Source organism: Balaenoptera ricei, chromosome 1, assembly GCF_028023285.1.
Source record: "Balaenoptera ricei isolate mBalRic1 chromosome 1, mBalRic1.hap2, whole genome shotgun sequence".
In the NCBI taxonomy this organism is placed as follows: domain Eukaryota; kingdom Metazoa; phylum Chordata; class Mammalia; order Artiodactyla; family Balaenopteridae; genus Balaenoptera; species Balaenoptera ricei.
In genome coordinates, this window is record NC_082639.1 from 29,197,163 (window position 1) to 29,214,051 (window position 16,889).

The 16,889-nt window shown below is 39.7% G+C and overlaps 1 protein-coding gene across 2 annotated transcripts in view; it reads left to right on the forward strand.

Moving 5' to 3' along the window:
* Positions 1 to 552: 552 nt before the first annotated feature.
* THRAP3 (thyroid hormone receptor associated protein 3) overlaps positions 553 to 16,889 on the forward strand; it is a 72,043-nt gene continuing 55,706 nt past the window's right edge. Inside the window, exon 1 of one of the 2 annotated variants that reach the window (XM_059919089.1) lies at positions 553 to 661. The gene's annotated coding sequence lies outside the window, so the exon portion shown is untranslated. The remainder of the gene's footprint in view (positions 662 to 16,889) is intronic. The other variant, XM_059919091.1, reaches the window with a different exon arrangement.

The window sequence follows — 16,889 nt, forward strand, 5'->3', positions numbered from 1 at the left end:
CACAATAAAAACAAATTCATTTTGAGTCGCGCTTTCAGGGTAGTAGATGCTTTCGTGTGCCGTACTTTGTCGGAGTCCCGCAACAACTCTGTGGGGTAGAAATTAAGAGTCTCATTTCATAGGGGAGGAAACTGAGGCTCAGAGAGGGGAGATTTGCTCAAGGTCACGAAGCGAAAGGTGGCAGGGCAGAGACCGAAAGCCAGGCTAGCAGATTCCCAGCTCAGAGACTTTCCGACTACGAAGGGAGGCCGCGAGTGGGTGGGGCTCAGGCCCTTGCTCCAGACTGCTTCCAAAATGGTGGGGGCCTTGGCGTCAGCAACGCCCCCGCCCCTTCCGTCCACCTCCCTGCTTCTTCCCCAGGCCACCCAGGCGGGGGGAGGGGATGGAACGAATCAGCCCACGTGACTGCCGACAACCTGGCGCGTGACGCAGAGCGGCGGGCCCGGCGCTCGCCTTGCCTTGTGGGAAACGTAGTTCCGTAGACCGTCAAGCTGGCCAGGAAGGCGGGACCTAGGACTACATTTCCCAGGAGGCCGCGGGGCGACGCCGCAGCTGACGCCATCGGAGAGCGGGGACGCGGGGCGCGCTGTCGGGCGGGGGGCAGGTTCGGGCCGGTTGTGCCGTTGCGAGGCTGCTGCTGCGATCGCTGAGGTGGACTCAGGTGAGTGAGGGCCTTTGATAGGAATTAGGGCAGCTCAGTCTGCTCCACTCGTTTCGTCTTTTATCTTTTCTCCGCGGCCGCTGGCTCAGGGCGCCCGGCAGGCCTGGCGCGGAGCCGCTCCCCCTCGCCTGCTCCTCGGCTTCTTCTGAGCGGGCCCTGCTCGCTCCGGCTCCTCCCCCTCCCCGCCCTTCAGGGCTTCCCCTCGCTCCGGCCTAGCTCCCGACGCTCAGGGCCGCGTTTTCTCCGGAGCACCCCCTATCTTTCTTTTTCTTGCTTGCAAGCTGCCAGGGAGGGGCCTCCACCTCCTCTGTCTCCCCGCTTAGGCGGGTGAATCCTATTATTTGGATTTCTCCTTTTCCCGGAACTCTTGAGTGCCCTTCCCCCCAGCCTAATCTCCATTGGCCTGGATCTGTCTTCTTCTAGGGCGCATGTGGCTGGCACTCAGTAAATGTTGGTACCTCTTCCGTTCTTTTCTGCCTTGTGGCCAGAGGAGGTATAGTCCACATTTATCACGCACGGGAACATTGGTGAGCCCACTTTCATTTCTCTTACGCTGGAGGTGAGGCCGACTTGCGTTCCAGTAGTAATTGGCGTGTGTTCTGCCTGAATAAGGTAATTTCCTTCATCTCCTTTAGCACCTAAGCAACTTTAATCAGTTATTCTCTTTGCCTTTCTAAGTCTTAGGGATGGAGTATGGCGGCAGAAGCTGGCGAGTAGCGCTGGTGCCCAGCAGTTGGAGCCGTCAGTGGTAGTTGAGTGTTTACGGGGAGGTTATTCATTGGATTGAAGGAAAAGCCTCAGAGCGTGGTAGAGCCTGGCGGGAGAGAGCCGATGAAGCTTCTGGTGGCAGCGTAACGGAAGGATCCTGGAGCCAGCTGCCTGGGTTCAAGTTTTGGCTCTGCTAGCTTTTGGTTTCAGGTCGAGGAGCTTCACTTCCAGGTCCTTCAGTTTCCTTATCTGCAAAATAGCGGCAACACTGGTTATTTTATAGGGTAACTGTGAAGGTTAAATGAAGTAAATTGAAAACCGCTTAGCTCATTACCTACCATATATTAAGCACTATTATCATTATAGTCGCTTTTAGAATTTATAGGTTGTAGGCCCAGAGTGGAAAGGCACGTATCACACCATCCTTTTCTTCCCCTTTCAGATGGCCCTCCCTTTTCTTGTTTGTGGCAGTACTGTTTGTTGTAGTTTTTCCTGTTATCTAGACAGACTGATGTGTGTATCAAGCCTGTTAAAGAGCCAAAGCTGGCTGCTGCCATGAACAACTTGTGGAACAAACTGGGCTTAGTTTGTTCTCTACTGGGAAATTTGTTTTGTGAATTAGTATACACACTCTAGCAATATCAAAAGCAGTTTTTTTCTGCAGCCATTTAAGCTTGATTGTATTTTGTAGAAGAGTGGATTGAAGTTTCTGTTAGGAACTGTTTAACTAAAAGCCTTTACGTTCAATACAGTTCCATCTCTGCTTTTTACATCTCTTAGCACTAGTGAAAGATCTCCGGTTTTGGAGACTGGTGTTTTTAGTCTGCAGACTAGGTACAGTCCAATTCTAGCGGTGGTGGTGGTAATAGTAGTCATAGCAGCAGCAGTAGTAGTAGTTCTTTAGCATATTAGTTTAATAGCATAACTAGTACAGGTATTTTTTTTTTATTAATTTATTTTTTATTTTTGGCTGCATTGGGTCTTCATTGCTGCGTGCGGGCTTTCTCTAGTTGTGGTGAGCGGGGGCTACTCTTCGTTGTGGTGCGCAGGCTTCTCATCGCGTGGTGGCTTCTCTTGTTGCGGAGCATGGGCTCTAGGCACGCGGGCCTCAGTAGTTGTGGCACACGGGCTCAGTAGGTGTGGCTCGCGGGCTCTAGAGCGCAGGCTCAGTAGTTGTGGCGCACGGGCTTAGTTGCTCCGCGGCATGTGGGATCTTCCCGGACCAGGGATCAAACCCGCGTCCCCTGCGTTGTCAGGCGGATTCTTAACCACTGCGCCACCAGGGGAGTCCCCAGATTCACATTTTAAAATCGCTTTTGCCAAGGGTGTAGAAAATGGATTGTGGGGCTATCAGTTAAGAGGCTATTGTACTGGTGTAGCCTGGAGATGATAGTTGCCTGAAGTAGGGAGATGGAGTGGAGATGCGTTGGTGGGAAGAAGCGGAGGGTTTTGAGATCAGGTAGTTTTAATATTCTCTAGAGCAAGACGTTCTTAGTACGGTCCATGGACTACAGGGAGCTCATGAACTCTAAAATTTTTGTGAGGGAAGTGCATTTTCTCAAAGGGTCATTACCTTCCATCATTCATTGGAATCTCAAAATTTAAGAACCAGTGCTGTAGGGTTTGTAATGCAGGTTTTTTTTTTTTTTTTTTTGGCTGCGCCAGGTCTTAGTTGCTGCACATGGGCTCTTTGTACAGGTTTATAACCCATAAAAAAGTAATTGCCCGTGGCTTACCAGGAGAGTTAAGAGTCATGGGTACCCTTCCTAAAAGATTGCCTTTTTTTAAAAATAAATTTATTTTATTTATTTATTTTTGGCTGCGTTGGGTCTTCATTGCTGCGTGCGGGCTTTCTCTAGTTGTGGCGAGTGGGCTTTTCATTGCAGTGCCTTCTACTGTTGCGGAGCACGGGCTCTAGGCACAAGGGCTTCAGTAGTTGTGGCACACGGGCTCAGTAGTTGTGGCTCATGGGCTCTAGAGCACAGGCTCAGTAGTTGTGGCACAGAGGCGTAGTTGCTCCGTGGCATGTGGGATCTTCCCGGACCAGGGCTCGAACCCGTGTCCCTTGCATTGGCAGGCGGATTCTCAACCACTGCGCCACCAGGGAAGCCCAAGTTTGCCTTTCTTTAGGGAATCGTATTTTGTATGTTTTAAACCAAAGTTAAATGCTGTGCCACAGGAAAATCACCTTTTAGTTTCTTTTTCTCTAGGAGTTATGGGCCGATGCACATACTGAGGAAGCTAAACATTAGTGAGATCAGTTTCACGAAAATCCTATCCATTCCTACTGTTTTCTTCCATTGGGTTTTGTTTACAGTTCCTATTTTAGTGGTAGAAGTGGAGTACCTTAGTGTGTGAAGAGTGAGATTGTTTTCTTCTTGCTTTCCTTCTAACAGGGGTTTCATATGTATGTTTATATATTTTGTAGTGTAGTTTTCAGATGATAGTGTGTTACTGGAAGCATAGGGTGTGCTTTTTTCCACAGAGTTAGAGCTCTACCACTGAAAGAACCATGTATTTTTCTTTTTATGGCAGAGGTTGAAGACTGAAGGCTCATGGACTAAATCCAGTCGGCAGATGTGTTTTGTTTGGCTCACACAGTGTTGTAAATTTGAATTAGTTGTCAACAGTGAAAAACAGGGAGATTTCATGTAAAAATGTGGATTCAGGCTGTTTTGAAAAATCAGATCTGGCAGCCATGGACCTGTGTTTCTGCTTGCAGCAGCAATCTTTTATAGTTGGGCACGTCCTTATATCACCACTAAAAATTTTTTTTTCTGCTTTGGTGCTTTATTTCTTTCTTTTGTTTCTTCTTTAAAATAAAAAAGGAAATTTTAGATAACTTCAGAAGAGGGAGATGGAGCAGTGCAGTGGGGAGGGGAGGGCCCAAAACATTGAATTATTTTGTTTCCACACTATAGAAACCCAAGGGCTTTTAGAAAGCAAAAGGCATTGATCTGACCCCTGCCCATGCCTTTTTAGCTGGCACACGTGTAGTGTCCTCATTTTTGTTCTGCCTGATTTGCTTTGTAGCATCTGGAATGCAGTAACTGCACAGCTTGGCTTGTTTCAGAAGATAGAAGGCCAAGCAAAAGAAGTTGCTGAATGTCTAATTAGAAGACTTTTGGTGCCTGTCCTGAGGCAAAAGTGTGTATATGTGTGTGTGTGTGTGTGTGTGTGTGTTTAATGTATGCGTTTGTGAAGTCCATCGCTTTGCTTTCAGAAATCCTGTGTGTTTTTTGGAGAGGTTCATAACTCAATTTTATTTTTGTCTATTTTAATAAAAAGGGCAGGATACATAAAGGATTTAAAAAAAAAATTATTTGGCTGTGCTGGGTCTTAGTTGCGGCATGCAGGATCTTCATTGCTTTTAGTAGAGGCATGTGGGATCTAGTTCCCTGACTAGGGATTGAACCCGGACCCCCTGCATTGGGAGCATGGAGTCTTAGCCACTGGACCACCGGGGAAGTCCCTACAGAAAGGACTGATAGAGGAAGTCATAGAGGTGAGACTGCTTTCTGAAGTTACCGTAGAGATTTCTTCACTCCAGGACCCTCCACTGTATCAGGGTTTCCCGGAAGATGATCCCATTGTATCTAAAGGATGTGTCCTATGTGTTCTAGAGTCTTGACTAAAACCTTTGGCTACCAGACTATGGGCTATCAGAAAAAAACTTTAAAAATGAAGGAGATTGAGGAAGTTGGTCAGGCGCCAGAGTGGGGTTGCCCAATAAAGAAAAAGAATTGGGTAAATTTTTTAATGTAAAAAAAATTCTTGTTTCAGGTGTAATAAAGTTATCCTTTACAAAGCCTTTTTTTTGGCTGCACAGCACGCGGAATGTGGGATCTTAGTTTCCCGACCAGGGAGACCAGGGATCAAACCCCGCGCCCCCTGCAGTGGAAACGCAGAGTCCTAAGCACTGGACCTCCAGAGAAGTCCCACTCTGGCAGTTTTGATGTCCCTTTGTATGCATGTATCACATTGGAAAGTGTTCTGAGAGAGGCTTTCCTTGACGACCTTCTCTATAATGGTACTCTGATCATTAGCCAATACCCCTCCCCAACCCCGCGTTATTACTATGGGACATTACATTATTTATTTTTCATCTATTGTGTCTTCACCTCTTTAGAGAGTGAAGCAGGGATTTGTTTGATTCACTGCTGAATCCCTACACTTAGGACATTCTCTGTTAAATAGAAGAGGCTTAGTAAATATTGAGAGAAAGGATGAATTAATATGGGAATAAATAGATGGCTGACTGGGTGGCAGTCTCTGGAAGTGCTCCCACTATCGAGTTCTAGCTTACTCAGATTCTGTTAAGCTACCTGTTGAAAATAATTTGTATGGCGGTTGGTGAGGAGATTGCCAAGGGGCAAGAGGGTACTTACTGGAGTGATAAAAGTATTCTATTGTTGGGTTGGTGTTTACGTAGTATATTTTGTCAAAACTTACTGAACTGTATCTTTAAAATGTGTACATCTATTATATATGAGTTATAATAATTTATAAAAATTTGTATTCAAAACTCATTCTCTAAAGGCTGTTCTGTAAAACTGAGGTAACTCTGTAGGTAGGCTGTGGTAATGATTGTTTTCCTTGAATTTTTGGTAAGTTTAGCCAAGTATAGGTGGGACAGGAGGTTTTAAAACACTCTGGAGTGAGGAGGTGCCTCAGGCATTATGAGGGAAGGAGGCTAAGCTGGCCAGGCTCTGAATAGCCCACCCCCATTTCAGTCTGAGGTGCTGCATTGATATTTTGTACTTTGGGGTTTGGTAGGGGATATTTTCTGTTCCACTTTTAGCAGAATATTTTCAGCTGCAGTGTTCATTTAATAGGGCATGGTCATAGAGTTATATGATCTGTGGTACCTAGAGACCTTGGAATGAGATGAGAAATGGAAGTCCTTGTTTCTTACCAGTTTTTTGTTGTTTTTAATTAAACTGGGACCTTGGGGCAAGTTGCTTAACCCTTCAGTGTATCTGTTCAATTTCAGATGGAGATGGAAATCTCTTACCTACCTCCAACAAGGGTTATTGTGATGGCTAGATGATTAGCCCAGTGCCAGGGCACATAGTAGGGATTCAACAAATTAGTTTTATTATATATGGAAGATGGATTGCTTGTTAGCTACTTGGGAAAGGGAAGTAGTTATATGGCACTAAATCTGAAAGGACAGTGAGAAACACCCAGAGCCCTCAACTGATAGCATATGGAAAGTGCTGAGTACATGATTAAGTTGGTATTTCAAGATTGTGAGGGAAGGATGACTTAATTATTCAATAAACAGCTCTGGAACAGTTGGCTAACCTTTTTGAAAATTACGTTAACTTGAAAGAATAAATCACGTGAAAATGAGAGATACAGATTAAATCAAAAATGAAGTACCATTTTTTCCCTCAGATCTCCATCATGATAAAAAAAACAATATGACGGCTATTGTTGGTGAGGGTGTGGGGAAATGGACATTCTCAAGTACTCCTGGTAGCAATATAAGGTGCTGTAGCTGTTCCGGAGAACAACACAATGTACCTGTGCTTTTAGGAATATACCATAAGGAAATAATTGCACAGGTCCTTAAAGATAAGGATAATCATTACAGTGTTATGTTAAGTGAAAAATTAAAGGCAACCTAAATGTACAACACTAGGGAACTGCTTATGTTATAGCATGTGTGTACAGTGGAATGCTAGGTAGAAAAGAGATGTAGATTGGAGCACCATATTTGTTGACACAATACAATGTGTAGAAAAATGCCCAGAATTGATCCTTTTGTTCTGTTCAAAAGCCTTTCTGACTCTCCATTTCCACCTTAGTCAGTGTTTATTAAGCATGTACTGAGCTTTAGATTCTGTTGGGGAAAAATTACCTTAAATATGTGGTCTGTGGTCTAGATCTGCACAGTTCATTTTGGTGGCCACTAGCCAAATGTGGCTAGCTCACTTTGAGTTAATTAAAATTAAATACTTAGTATATTTACTTAGTATGGTTTTCACACTAGCCATACTTCAGGTGGTCAGTAGCAGCAACATGTGAATGGTGGCTGCTATTTTGAGTAGCATAGATTTGGAACATTTTCCTTATCTCAGAAAGTTCTGTTAGCGTGGATCTAGATTGTCTTTTCATGTTTTTGTCAGCATTGCTTCTGCATATGATAGGTGGGGCCTCATAGTAGTTGCAGTTTTCTCCCCTTTACAAAAGAATTTTGGACTTTCCTTTGGCTATCATTTATGCATCACCATTTTCATAATATTTAAACTCTTTTTACCTCTTAGCCCACAATGGGTTTGTTCAGAATGCAGAGAGAATGCTACCTATGTGGCCAAAGGGGAAAACATGGGGACAATTTTGCTAAACCTCCTAGTTCTGGATTAGAATTTTTTTAAAGTTTACTATTAGAGTTTCTGTTCTTCACTTTAAAAACAACTGAGCAGGAACTGGAATTGAGATTCATGCATGGATTGTTTTTGACATTGTTTGGCTTTTCGTTTTTTGGGGAAAGAAGGCATTAAATACTTATTAAATGTCTACTAAGTGCTAGGCATTTACTAAAATGAAAATAATGTGGTTTACAGATCTTTACTAATTGATGTACTTTTGGGATTTAATTTCTGTCCAGGTTAGTTATTTTTTAGAAGTGGATGGATTTATTGCTTAAATCAGGGCTTCAAATATTGCCTTCAGAATATTGGTTATTTATGTTGGATGAGCTAAATCTTAATTTGTTATTTTGGGGCTAGGGTAGGCAAATATATTCCCACTGTGTTAGTGTTATTACAGTTGTGATGATCCCATTGAATGTGGCTAAAATGAACTTTTAGAAGATTTAGTGTAAGTTGGCTTTTACATTCTCTCATCTCTTTAGGCTCGTGTTTCTCTTATACTGGGTAGGTTAGTTGCTCTGCATCAAGTGTTTTTCGTAGGGATGAAAATTTCTTTGATTTTTTTTTTCCTCCAGTGTTTTATTATGAAAGATTTCAAGCATGCAGGAAAGTTGAAAGAATTGTACAGTGAGTACCCATATGCCTGCCACCTAGATTCTACATTTGTTAGCATTTTGCTATGTTTACTTTATCACATATCTTTATACTCATCACTCCACCGTATTTTTTTTCCAGGTTTTTTTGTTGTGGCTAAATATACAGAACATAAAACTTACCATGATAATAATTTTTAAGTGTGCAGTTCAGTGGTATTAAGTACATTCACTGTTGTGCAGCCATCATCACTGTTCATCTACAGAATGTTTCATCTTGCAAAATCGATACTTTATACCCCATTAAATAGTCAGTCCCCATTCTCCCTTCCATCCCCAGCCTCTGACAACCATCATTCTACTTTGTCTCTTAGGTTTAGACTGCTCTAAGTACCTCATATAAGGGGAATCAAAGAGTATTTGTCTTTTTGTGACTAGGTCACTTCAGTTAGCATAACGTCCTCAAGGTTCATCCATGTTGTAACATGTCAGAATTTCCCTTCATAATATTCCATTGTATGTAGGTATATACCACATTTTGCTTATCCATTTATCCATTAGTCAGACACTTGGGTTGTTTCCACGTTTTAGCTATTGTTAATAATGCTGCTGTTAACCTAGGTGTACAAATATCTCTTCAAGACCTCGCTTTCAGTCCTTTTGAGTATATACCCAGAAGTGGAATTGCTGGATCATATGGTAATTCTGTGTTTAGTTTTTTGAGGAACTGCCATTCTCTGCTGTTTTCCACAGTGGCTGCACCATTTACATTCCCAGCTACAGCTCCAATTTTTCCACATCCTCACCAGCATTTCCTCCCTCCCTCCCTCCCTCCTTCCCTCCGTTCCTTCCTTCCTCTTTTCTTTTTTTTTTAAATAGTAGCCATTCTAATGGGTGTGGGGTAGCTTTGGTTAGCATTTCCCTATTGATTAGTGATGTCCTCTTTTCATATGCTGTGGACCATTTGTATATCTTCTTTTGAGAAATATTTGTTCAAGTCCTTTGCCCATTTCCTTATTTTTTTTGAAGCATTTTAAAGTAAGTTGCAGAAATCAGTACATTTTATATTTAAACGCTTCAACATGCATATCATTAGCTAGAGTTCAATATTTATGATTGAACTCTTATGAGTCTCTTTGGGGGAGGACAGGGAGGTACAATTTACACACCTAAATGTGACCATCATTTCTTTAATTTATACGTGCTTGGATAGAGAGATTTTGAGTGCCAGTTCTTAGCTGGAATAGTTCCCTTTCCTCTGATTTAATGATGTTTGTCTCAAGTTAGATTTACTTTTGTCAAATTAATATTGTGACCATATAATTTATCTTTTTGAACCAGGACACTATTGAGAGAGGGGATGCTATTAATACACTGGGACAGCAAGTGTAAACTGACTATCTTGAGCAAACCTGGATATAAGGTCAACCTAAATATTAAAGAAGAACTTTTATAGATTGAGATTTTTTTCAAAGTAAATGCTTATTTAAGCACTTTACATGCATTATCTCATTTAATCCTGTATTTTACAGGGTAAGTGAAGAGTTTCTTGTTTTACAAATGATAAAGTTGAGGCATAAGAGATTAATTTAGGAAGAGATAAGATTTGAACCTAGGTCTGACTCTAAACTTCCACTCTTAGCATCTGCTATATTGCTCAGAGTAAGGGTCCAAGGAGTGGATTGACCAGTAAATTAGGAGAGTCCTCACATAACAGAACATCCCATTTTGTTATTGTCATGCTTATTAGATCCAGAGTTAAATTATTTAAATTTCTCTTCAAGAATAAATGGACTTGAATCTACCAGCCGACTGCAGAGGCTTTTTGATTCGCCTTGCTGCAAATAGAATGACAGAAGATGTATTTCAGAATCAATAATATTTGCCTAGCTTTTTTTTTTTTTTTTGGCCGCTCAGCACGGCTTGTGGGATTTTAGTTCCCTGACCAAGGATTGAACCCGGGCCCTCAGCAGTGAGAGTGCAGAGTCCTAACCACTGGACCCCCAGGGAATTCCCTTGCCTAGCTTTTTGTGTCTTTCCATCTTTAAAATGAAAATACGCCTTCTTTCCTACCTTCCTTATTTTGAGAGAATTACAGTATATATATTTTGACACTAATAATAAAGAATACATGAAAAATTGTATAGTTCAGTATCTTATGCAACTTAGCATAGTCACATGCCATCATTTCTTTTATTACTAAATGGTTATTAAATGGTTTGGATATGTAAAAGTGATGAAAATCCTATCTCACGTAAGTTTAGGCACAAATAGAATTAGTCTAGGGCTGTTTTTTTTTTTTCCTTGTGCTGTTTTGACAGTTGAATGAACAGTGTTAGTTGAGCACTAGAAATTCTCAGATGTAATTGTTTTGAATGTCTTTTGAGTTTAGCCACTGCAGTGAACCATCTCTTCAACAAATTGTTGGACTCTTGGTTCAGAAGCAGTGGATCCAAAATTCATTGAAAGAACGATACATAGAGTGTCATTTAATTATTGCAAATGCTTTGTCATATCATTTATTATCATTTTTTAATATTTTTGAAACATCTTCTCTTTGAGAGAAGGCAGCTTAATGAAAAAAATTTTAACATGGTTAGCCCAAAGAGCAGCTTCCTGATAAAATCTGGTACCTGCCCTGACCATTAATGTGTTGAGGTATTTTCATACATGATCCATGAATGTAAATCAAAGGTTAACTGTTTAATTTTGAAGTTGTCAACTAGCATTGCTGGGGTTTTTAGGAAACTAAGATTTTATGTGCTGGTCAAAAGTATACATAAGCTGTAACTTAAGTTCCAGATATAATATGTATATATAATATTAAAACAGTGTGTTATTCCATCTGGAATCTTGAGCTTTCCCTTCTCACCTGATCTTATTCTGGTAACTAATCCTAGAGCTGTGAACAAGAAATAGGAGGTGCTTTCTGAGGAGAGGATCTTTGGTTTCCTTGTTCTGTATTAAATATCATTGCAGAGCTGTAGGAATACAGGCTTTGTCTTCTGTATCGTTCATCCTCCTGCCTTTACTCCTTTTACTGTGTAGGAAAACATTGTTCAAATAAAAATTGTACGTCCTGGATACACTTTTTTTTTTTTTTTCTGGATACACTTTTTGGATGCATTATGTGTACAAAACTCAGCCTTTTGTATAGTAACTCATGAATAATCTAGTTTTCTGTAGAAAATATTCACAACTTTTTCTTGACTATGTTTCTTTTTTTCTTTTTTTGGCTGCGCTGTGCGGCATGTGGGATCTTAGTTCCCTGATCAGGGATCAAACCCGTGCGCTCGGCATTGAGAGCGCGGAGTCTTAACCACTGGACCGCCAGGAAGTCCCTTGACTGTATTTCTTGATACAAGTTATATAGCATTTAGTGTAATTTTGTTTTCTCCCTGAGTAGTCAGCACGTGAATTGGAGCCAATGTGGAATTAAACAAAATGCTAGGGATTTAGCCGGATCTCTACTTTGCATTGGACAGGTATTTGAGTATCAGCTAAGTTTTTTTAAAGGTGATTCTGGAAATGGAAATATCTTTAAGGATTTAATTTGTTGTTTGGTGGTTATGTAAGCATGTTACTGGGGGAAAAAGCCTTAATGTAAGTATAAAATCTTGATTCACTACTGAAACAATTTGGGAAAATAAAATTCTCATTGTTGAGGCTATCCACCGTTATCCTTTCCCTTCCAACTTTCTTGTTTTTATTTTTCAAACTGCTCTTTTAGAATACAGTGTGCTATGTGCTTTACATACATTGATTCGTTTAATCCTATGATAATTTTATAAGATCAGTGTATCTGTTTTTTGATATGAGAAACTTAGTAAGATTACACACCTTGTTCAGGCCTGCACAGTAGTGGAGTCAGGATTCTAATCCATGTCGGTCACATTTGCAAAATTCTTACTCTTAATCAGTCTGCCTGTATTCAACATATACTTTCTTTTCTTTGTTTCTTTCTTTTTTTTTTTTTTAAGAAAGGATTATTTTATTTTATTTTTGGCTGTGCTGCACAGCTTGCGGAATCTTAGTTCCCCAGCCAGGGATGGAACCCGTGCCTCCTGCAATGGAAGCGCAGAGTCCTAACCATTGGACTGCCAGGGAATTCCCCTCAACATACACTTTCATATGCTTGTCCTTCAATGTGGAGTTGTTTCTTTGATTTAACCTTAAGAGCATTGCTTGATGAGTCCTATTTCAATCTTTGGAAGTTGTTTGCAAAAGTTTAAATGTGTGTGGCCAAGAAGCTTATGAGGTACATGGGAATGCTTGTACTTTTCTGTCACTATTATAGAGAGTTATATTAATCCTTTTTTCCTCTAGAGAGGGACTGAGAAATGAAGTCTCAAGTGAGCACAACAACAGTGTTCAGCGTTGTACAGCATTTTTTTTCATGGTTTTAAAGTATGCAATCTGAAGACATGTAGGAAGTACAAAGAATAATACTGTATAACTGGTGCCCATGTATTGACTGTTTAAGAGATCAATTTAATAAATTTAAGAAATAAAGCTTTACCACCATAGCTAAGTCTTCTAGAATTGTTCTCCCCTTCTCCCCCAACTCTCTTCTAACTTGGTGTTTATGATACCTATGCATTTTTCTACACTTCTATTAAAAATGTATGCTTTTGTAAACAAAATATAGTATTTTTGTGTTTTTAAACTTCATGTAAATTGTTCAATACCAACTGATACCAAGAAGTTCTTGTTTCTTTTTTTTTTTAGCGTTCTTTTTCCTTTTTTTGTTGCTTTTTTGTAGCTTTTTTTTTTTTTAATGTTTATTTATTTATTTTTGGCTGCGTCGGGTTTTCGTTGCGGCGTGTGGGCTTCCCTCTAGTTGTGGTGTGCAGGCTCCCGAGTGTGTGGGCTCTGTAGCTGCGGCACGGGGGCTTAGTTTCCCTTCAGCCTGTGGGATCCTAGTTCCCTGACCAGGGATTGAACCCGCGTCCCCTGCATTGGAAGGCAGATTCTTAACCACCGGACCACCAGGGAAGTCCCTAGCTCTTGATTCTTGATACCAAGAATTTGTTTTTGTAACTTGTTTTTCTGCTCAGGCTTCTGTTTGTGGGATTCATTCATGGTATATGTGTTCTTCATTTTCACTCTTTTATAGTATTCATTGTATGAAAGTGCCAGTTTTTATTTATCCAGTTTGTACTGTATCCTGTTTGTACTCAGAGAGTGCTGCCAAGAATATTCTTGTATATATTTTCTGCTGACTTGAGAGAATTTCTCTAGGGTTTATACCTAAAACTGGAATTTCTGGTTCACGGTATATGCACATCTTTAACTATCACATTATTCTCCAGAGGAATTATACCAGTTTGTACTCCCAATACATGCATTTCTGTTGCTGTACATCTTAATGGCACATGATGTCGTTAGACTTTAAAATTTTTTGCCATTCTTGTGAGTATGAAATATTTTATTATAGTTTTAAATTGTATTTCTCTGATTAGTAGTGAAAATGAATATCTTTGCATATGTATATTAGCCATATAGTTTTCTTCTTTTTTTAATTGATCATCCCCTTAGCCCACTTTATTTTTAGCATTTATCATCACTTGACATAACATATAGTTACTTGAGTGTATGTCTTGCCCCACCAACCACAAGATGAGAGACTTTCTCCTTTTGTCAGTGTTGTGTCTCTAGTGCCAAGGACAGTGCCTGGCATACGTAAGTGTTTAATAAGTATTTAATAAATTAATCTTTTTTTATCTGAACAATTGAGTTTTTTGCCTTTTTTATTGATTTGTAGAAGTTCTTTATATAGAGTCTGAACTCTAATCCTTTGTTAATATGTATTGCAAATATACTCTCCTAGTATGTGGTTTCGTTTTGATTTTCTAAAGCATATAGACATATTTATCAATCTTTACGTCTATGGTTTATACTTACAACTTGTTTCAAATCCTCTATCCGGAATTTGTACAAATATTCTCCTATATTTTCTTCTAAATGTTTTAAAGCTTTTCACATTTAATGTTTGTTTATATGCTTTTTTTTTCTTTTAAGTCCACTTGGAGTTTATTTTTTGTGATGTGAGGTAGGGGTCAGTGGTGAGCAGTTACTTTGCTTATAAATGTTTTGGAAATAAGATGCATTTTGTGAGAAACTCTGTACTTAGGAGTGGCGAGGTGGCCTAGGGATTTTGGCATTTTCTGGGAAGAAGAGGTTTGCATCCCTAAAGGTGTTTGTAAATTGATGTTGGGTTAACATCAGCAAATTTACAAAGCAGTTGCAAATTTATTTCTAGAATTAGCAGAACCAGAATACATGTGGACATTTTGGGTAGAGTTCCAAAATTGCTGATAAGACTGTTTCTTACTTTGTTTGAAAATAAGTTTTAATTTGGCAGTACTCTGGGAAGTAGTTTTGACCTTTGTGTCAAACCTAGTAGCTTCTTCCAATCTGTAATTTAAAAAGGAAAAATAAGAAAGAAAAAAATCTCTGAAGGTGAATGTACTTTAGCAGGTTCTCCAGCATGACATGATCATATCCAAATTTGTTGCTAGAATAATGTCACAAATATTTGTAACAGATCATTTTGGCATCAAATTTAGTCTCTTTCCTGTTGCTTGTTTACAGATGAGAGGAAATGTGACTCATTTAGAAGTTGGTTATCCTGGTCTGATGCTCTGGGTTAAATGGGTTAATCAAATTACTATTTTGCATAAATTTTTTTAGTGAAAGTAAGCAGTTGTGGAAGATAATACTCTGAATGTACCATCCACTTTTCCAACTCTGAAATTAAGTTTTTTGGGAATTCCCTCGTGGTCCAGTGGTTAGCACTTGCTGCTTTCACTGCCGTGGCCTAGGTTCAATCCCTGGTCAGGGAACTAAGATCCGTAAGCCACATAGCACGGCCAAAAAATAAATAAATAAAATAAAATTAAGAGTTTTTTTGTGGATTGAAATTTCCTTTCAAATAGGCCTTTAGTGAATTAGATTTATTTTTATTTAGCATCTCCCTGTAGCTTCCAGTAGTGTAAATTTAAGGCAAATAATAGATTATTTAGGGAAGACAGATTTCATAAAGCACATTTAAAAATTTTTTTCCTGTTAGATAATAAGTAATTGGGAAGAAAAGTGAGAAATTAGAGCAGAGTGGATGAAGTTTGTGGTTTAAGGTTCTTTAACAGGTAAAAGGTAGCATGATGATGTGGAAAGAACTGGGACACACTGAGAGCTAAAGGCCTTTAGCTCTAGTTTTGCCTCATCTTCTTGGGCAAATCTCTTCCTTTATCTGGGTTCAGTTTTCCTTCTGTAAAAACTAGGGTTGTATTAGATAATGATCTCTAAGAGTGCTTCCAGTTCCTAATGCTTTGTGACTCTAATTCTAGTGAGATTTGTCCATAACTCTGATACGCTCCTGGGTCAGATTGGAGTGGATCATGGTCTCTTAATCACACGACTCTCTGCTCTTTGATTAAAGCTAGCTGTAGACTGACTCAGGGCTGCACACCCTATACATGATCTGATGATAATGAACTTTCTCTTTATTCTCCTAGTGCTAGGAGAAATAACAAATAGTTATTTGCAAGTAACTATTTCAGTGAGGTGTAGAAACAGAGCCATAAAAGTTACAAACGTAGGTTGGAAGTTGTATTAATACCAGGGTGTTGGCAGATAATGATAATACTGAGCAGAGATAAACTGCTCTGTTGATTTATAAGAACCTTAAAAGGGCACAGATTTTTTGATTCATCTTTGTGCTTTCCATAGTGCCCAGTGAAGGAAATTAACAATTGTTTATTACTATTATTTGAGTCCTTGCTATATTACTGTGCACTGTACTATGATTTAGATGTTTTCCTCATTTAATTGTTTCAGTAGCTTATGAGATAGTGTTGCCCTTATCTTATAGATCAGGAAACTGAGACTTAAAGGAGTCAAAATGCTTTAAACTAGTTTTTTTTTTTTTTTTTTAAACTAGTTTTTATGTGACGCCAGAGTCTGTTCTCTTTATTGCCTCAATATGCTGCCTAGCAAAGACATTATTCATGGGGTGCACTCAGTGAATGTTAACTCATTGAAATACTTGTGAAATGTTTTATGTTCATTGTTTTGGATCTTTTTTTTTTTTTAAGTATTTATTTATTTATTTAGGGCTGCGTTGGGTCTTAGTTGTGGCATGTGGATCTTTTGTTGTGGCGTGCGGCCTTCTCTCTAGTTGTGGCATGCGGGCTCGGTAGTTGCAGCGTGCTGGCTTCGTTGTCCTGCAGCATGTGGGATCTTAGTTCCCCGACCAGGGATCCCCTGCATTGCAAGATGGATTCTTAACCACTGGACCACCAGGGAAGTCCCCCAACTGAGTATCTTACTAATAGGACATCCTTAAGACAAGGCAACATGTGGTTGGCAGTTGTGTTCCAAAGTAAAAAATTAAACCTGAGAGGGGACCTGGAAGTTGAGGATAGGGAGGGTAGAAATTAGGAAGGAGACCTCTTTTCATTATGTACTCTTGTACAGTTTGAAATTTTTACTGTGTATGTATTACTAAAATGAAAAAACTAGGTAAAAAGAAGAATTAAACATTTT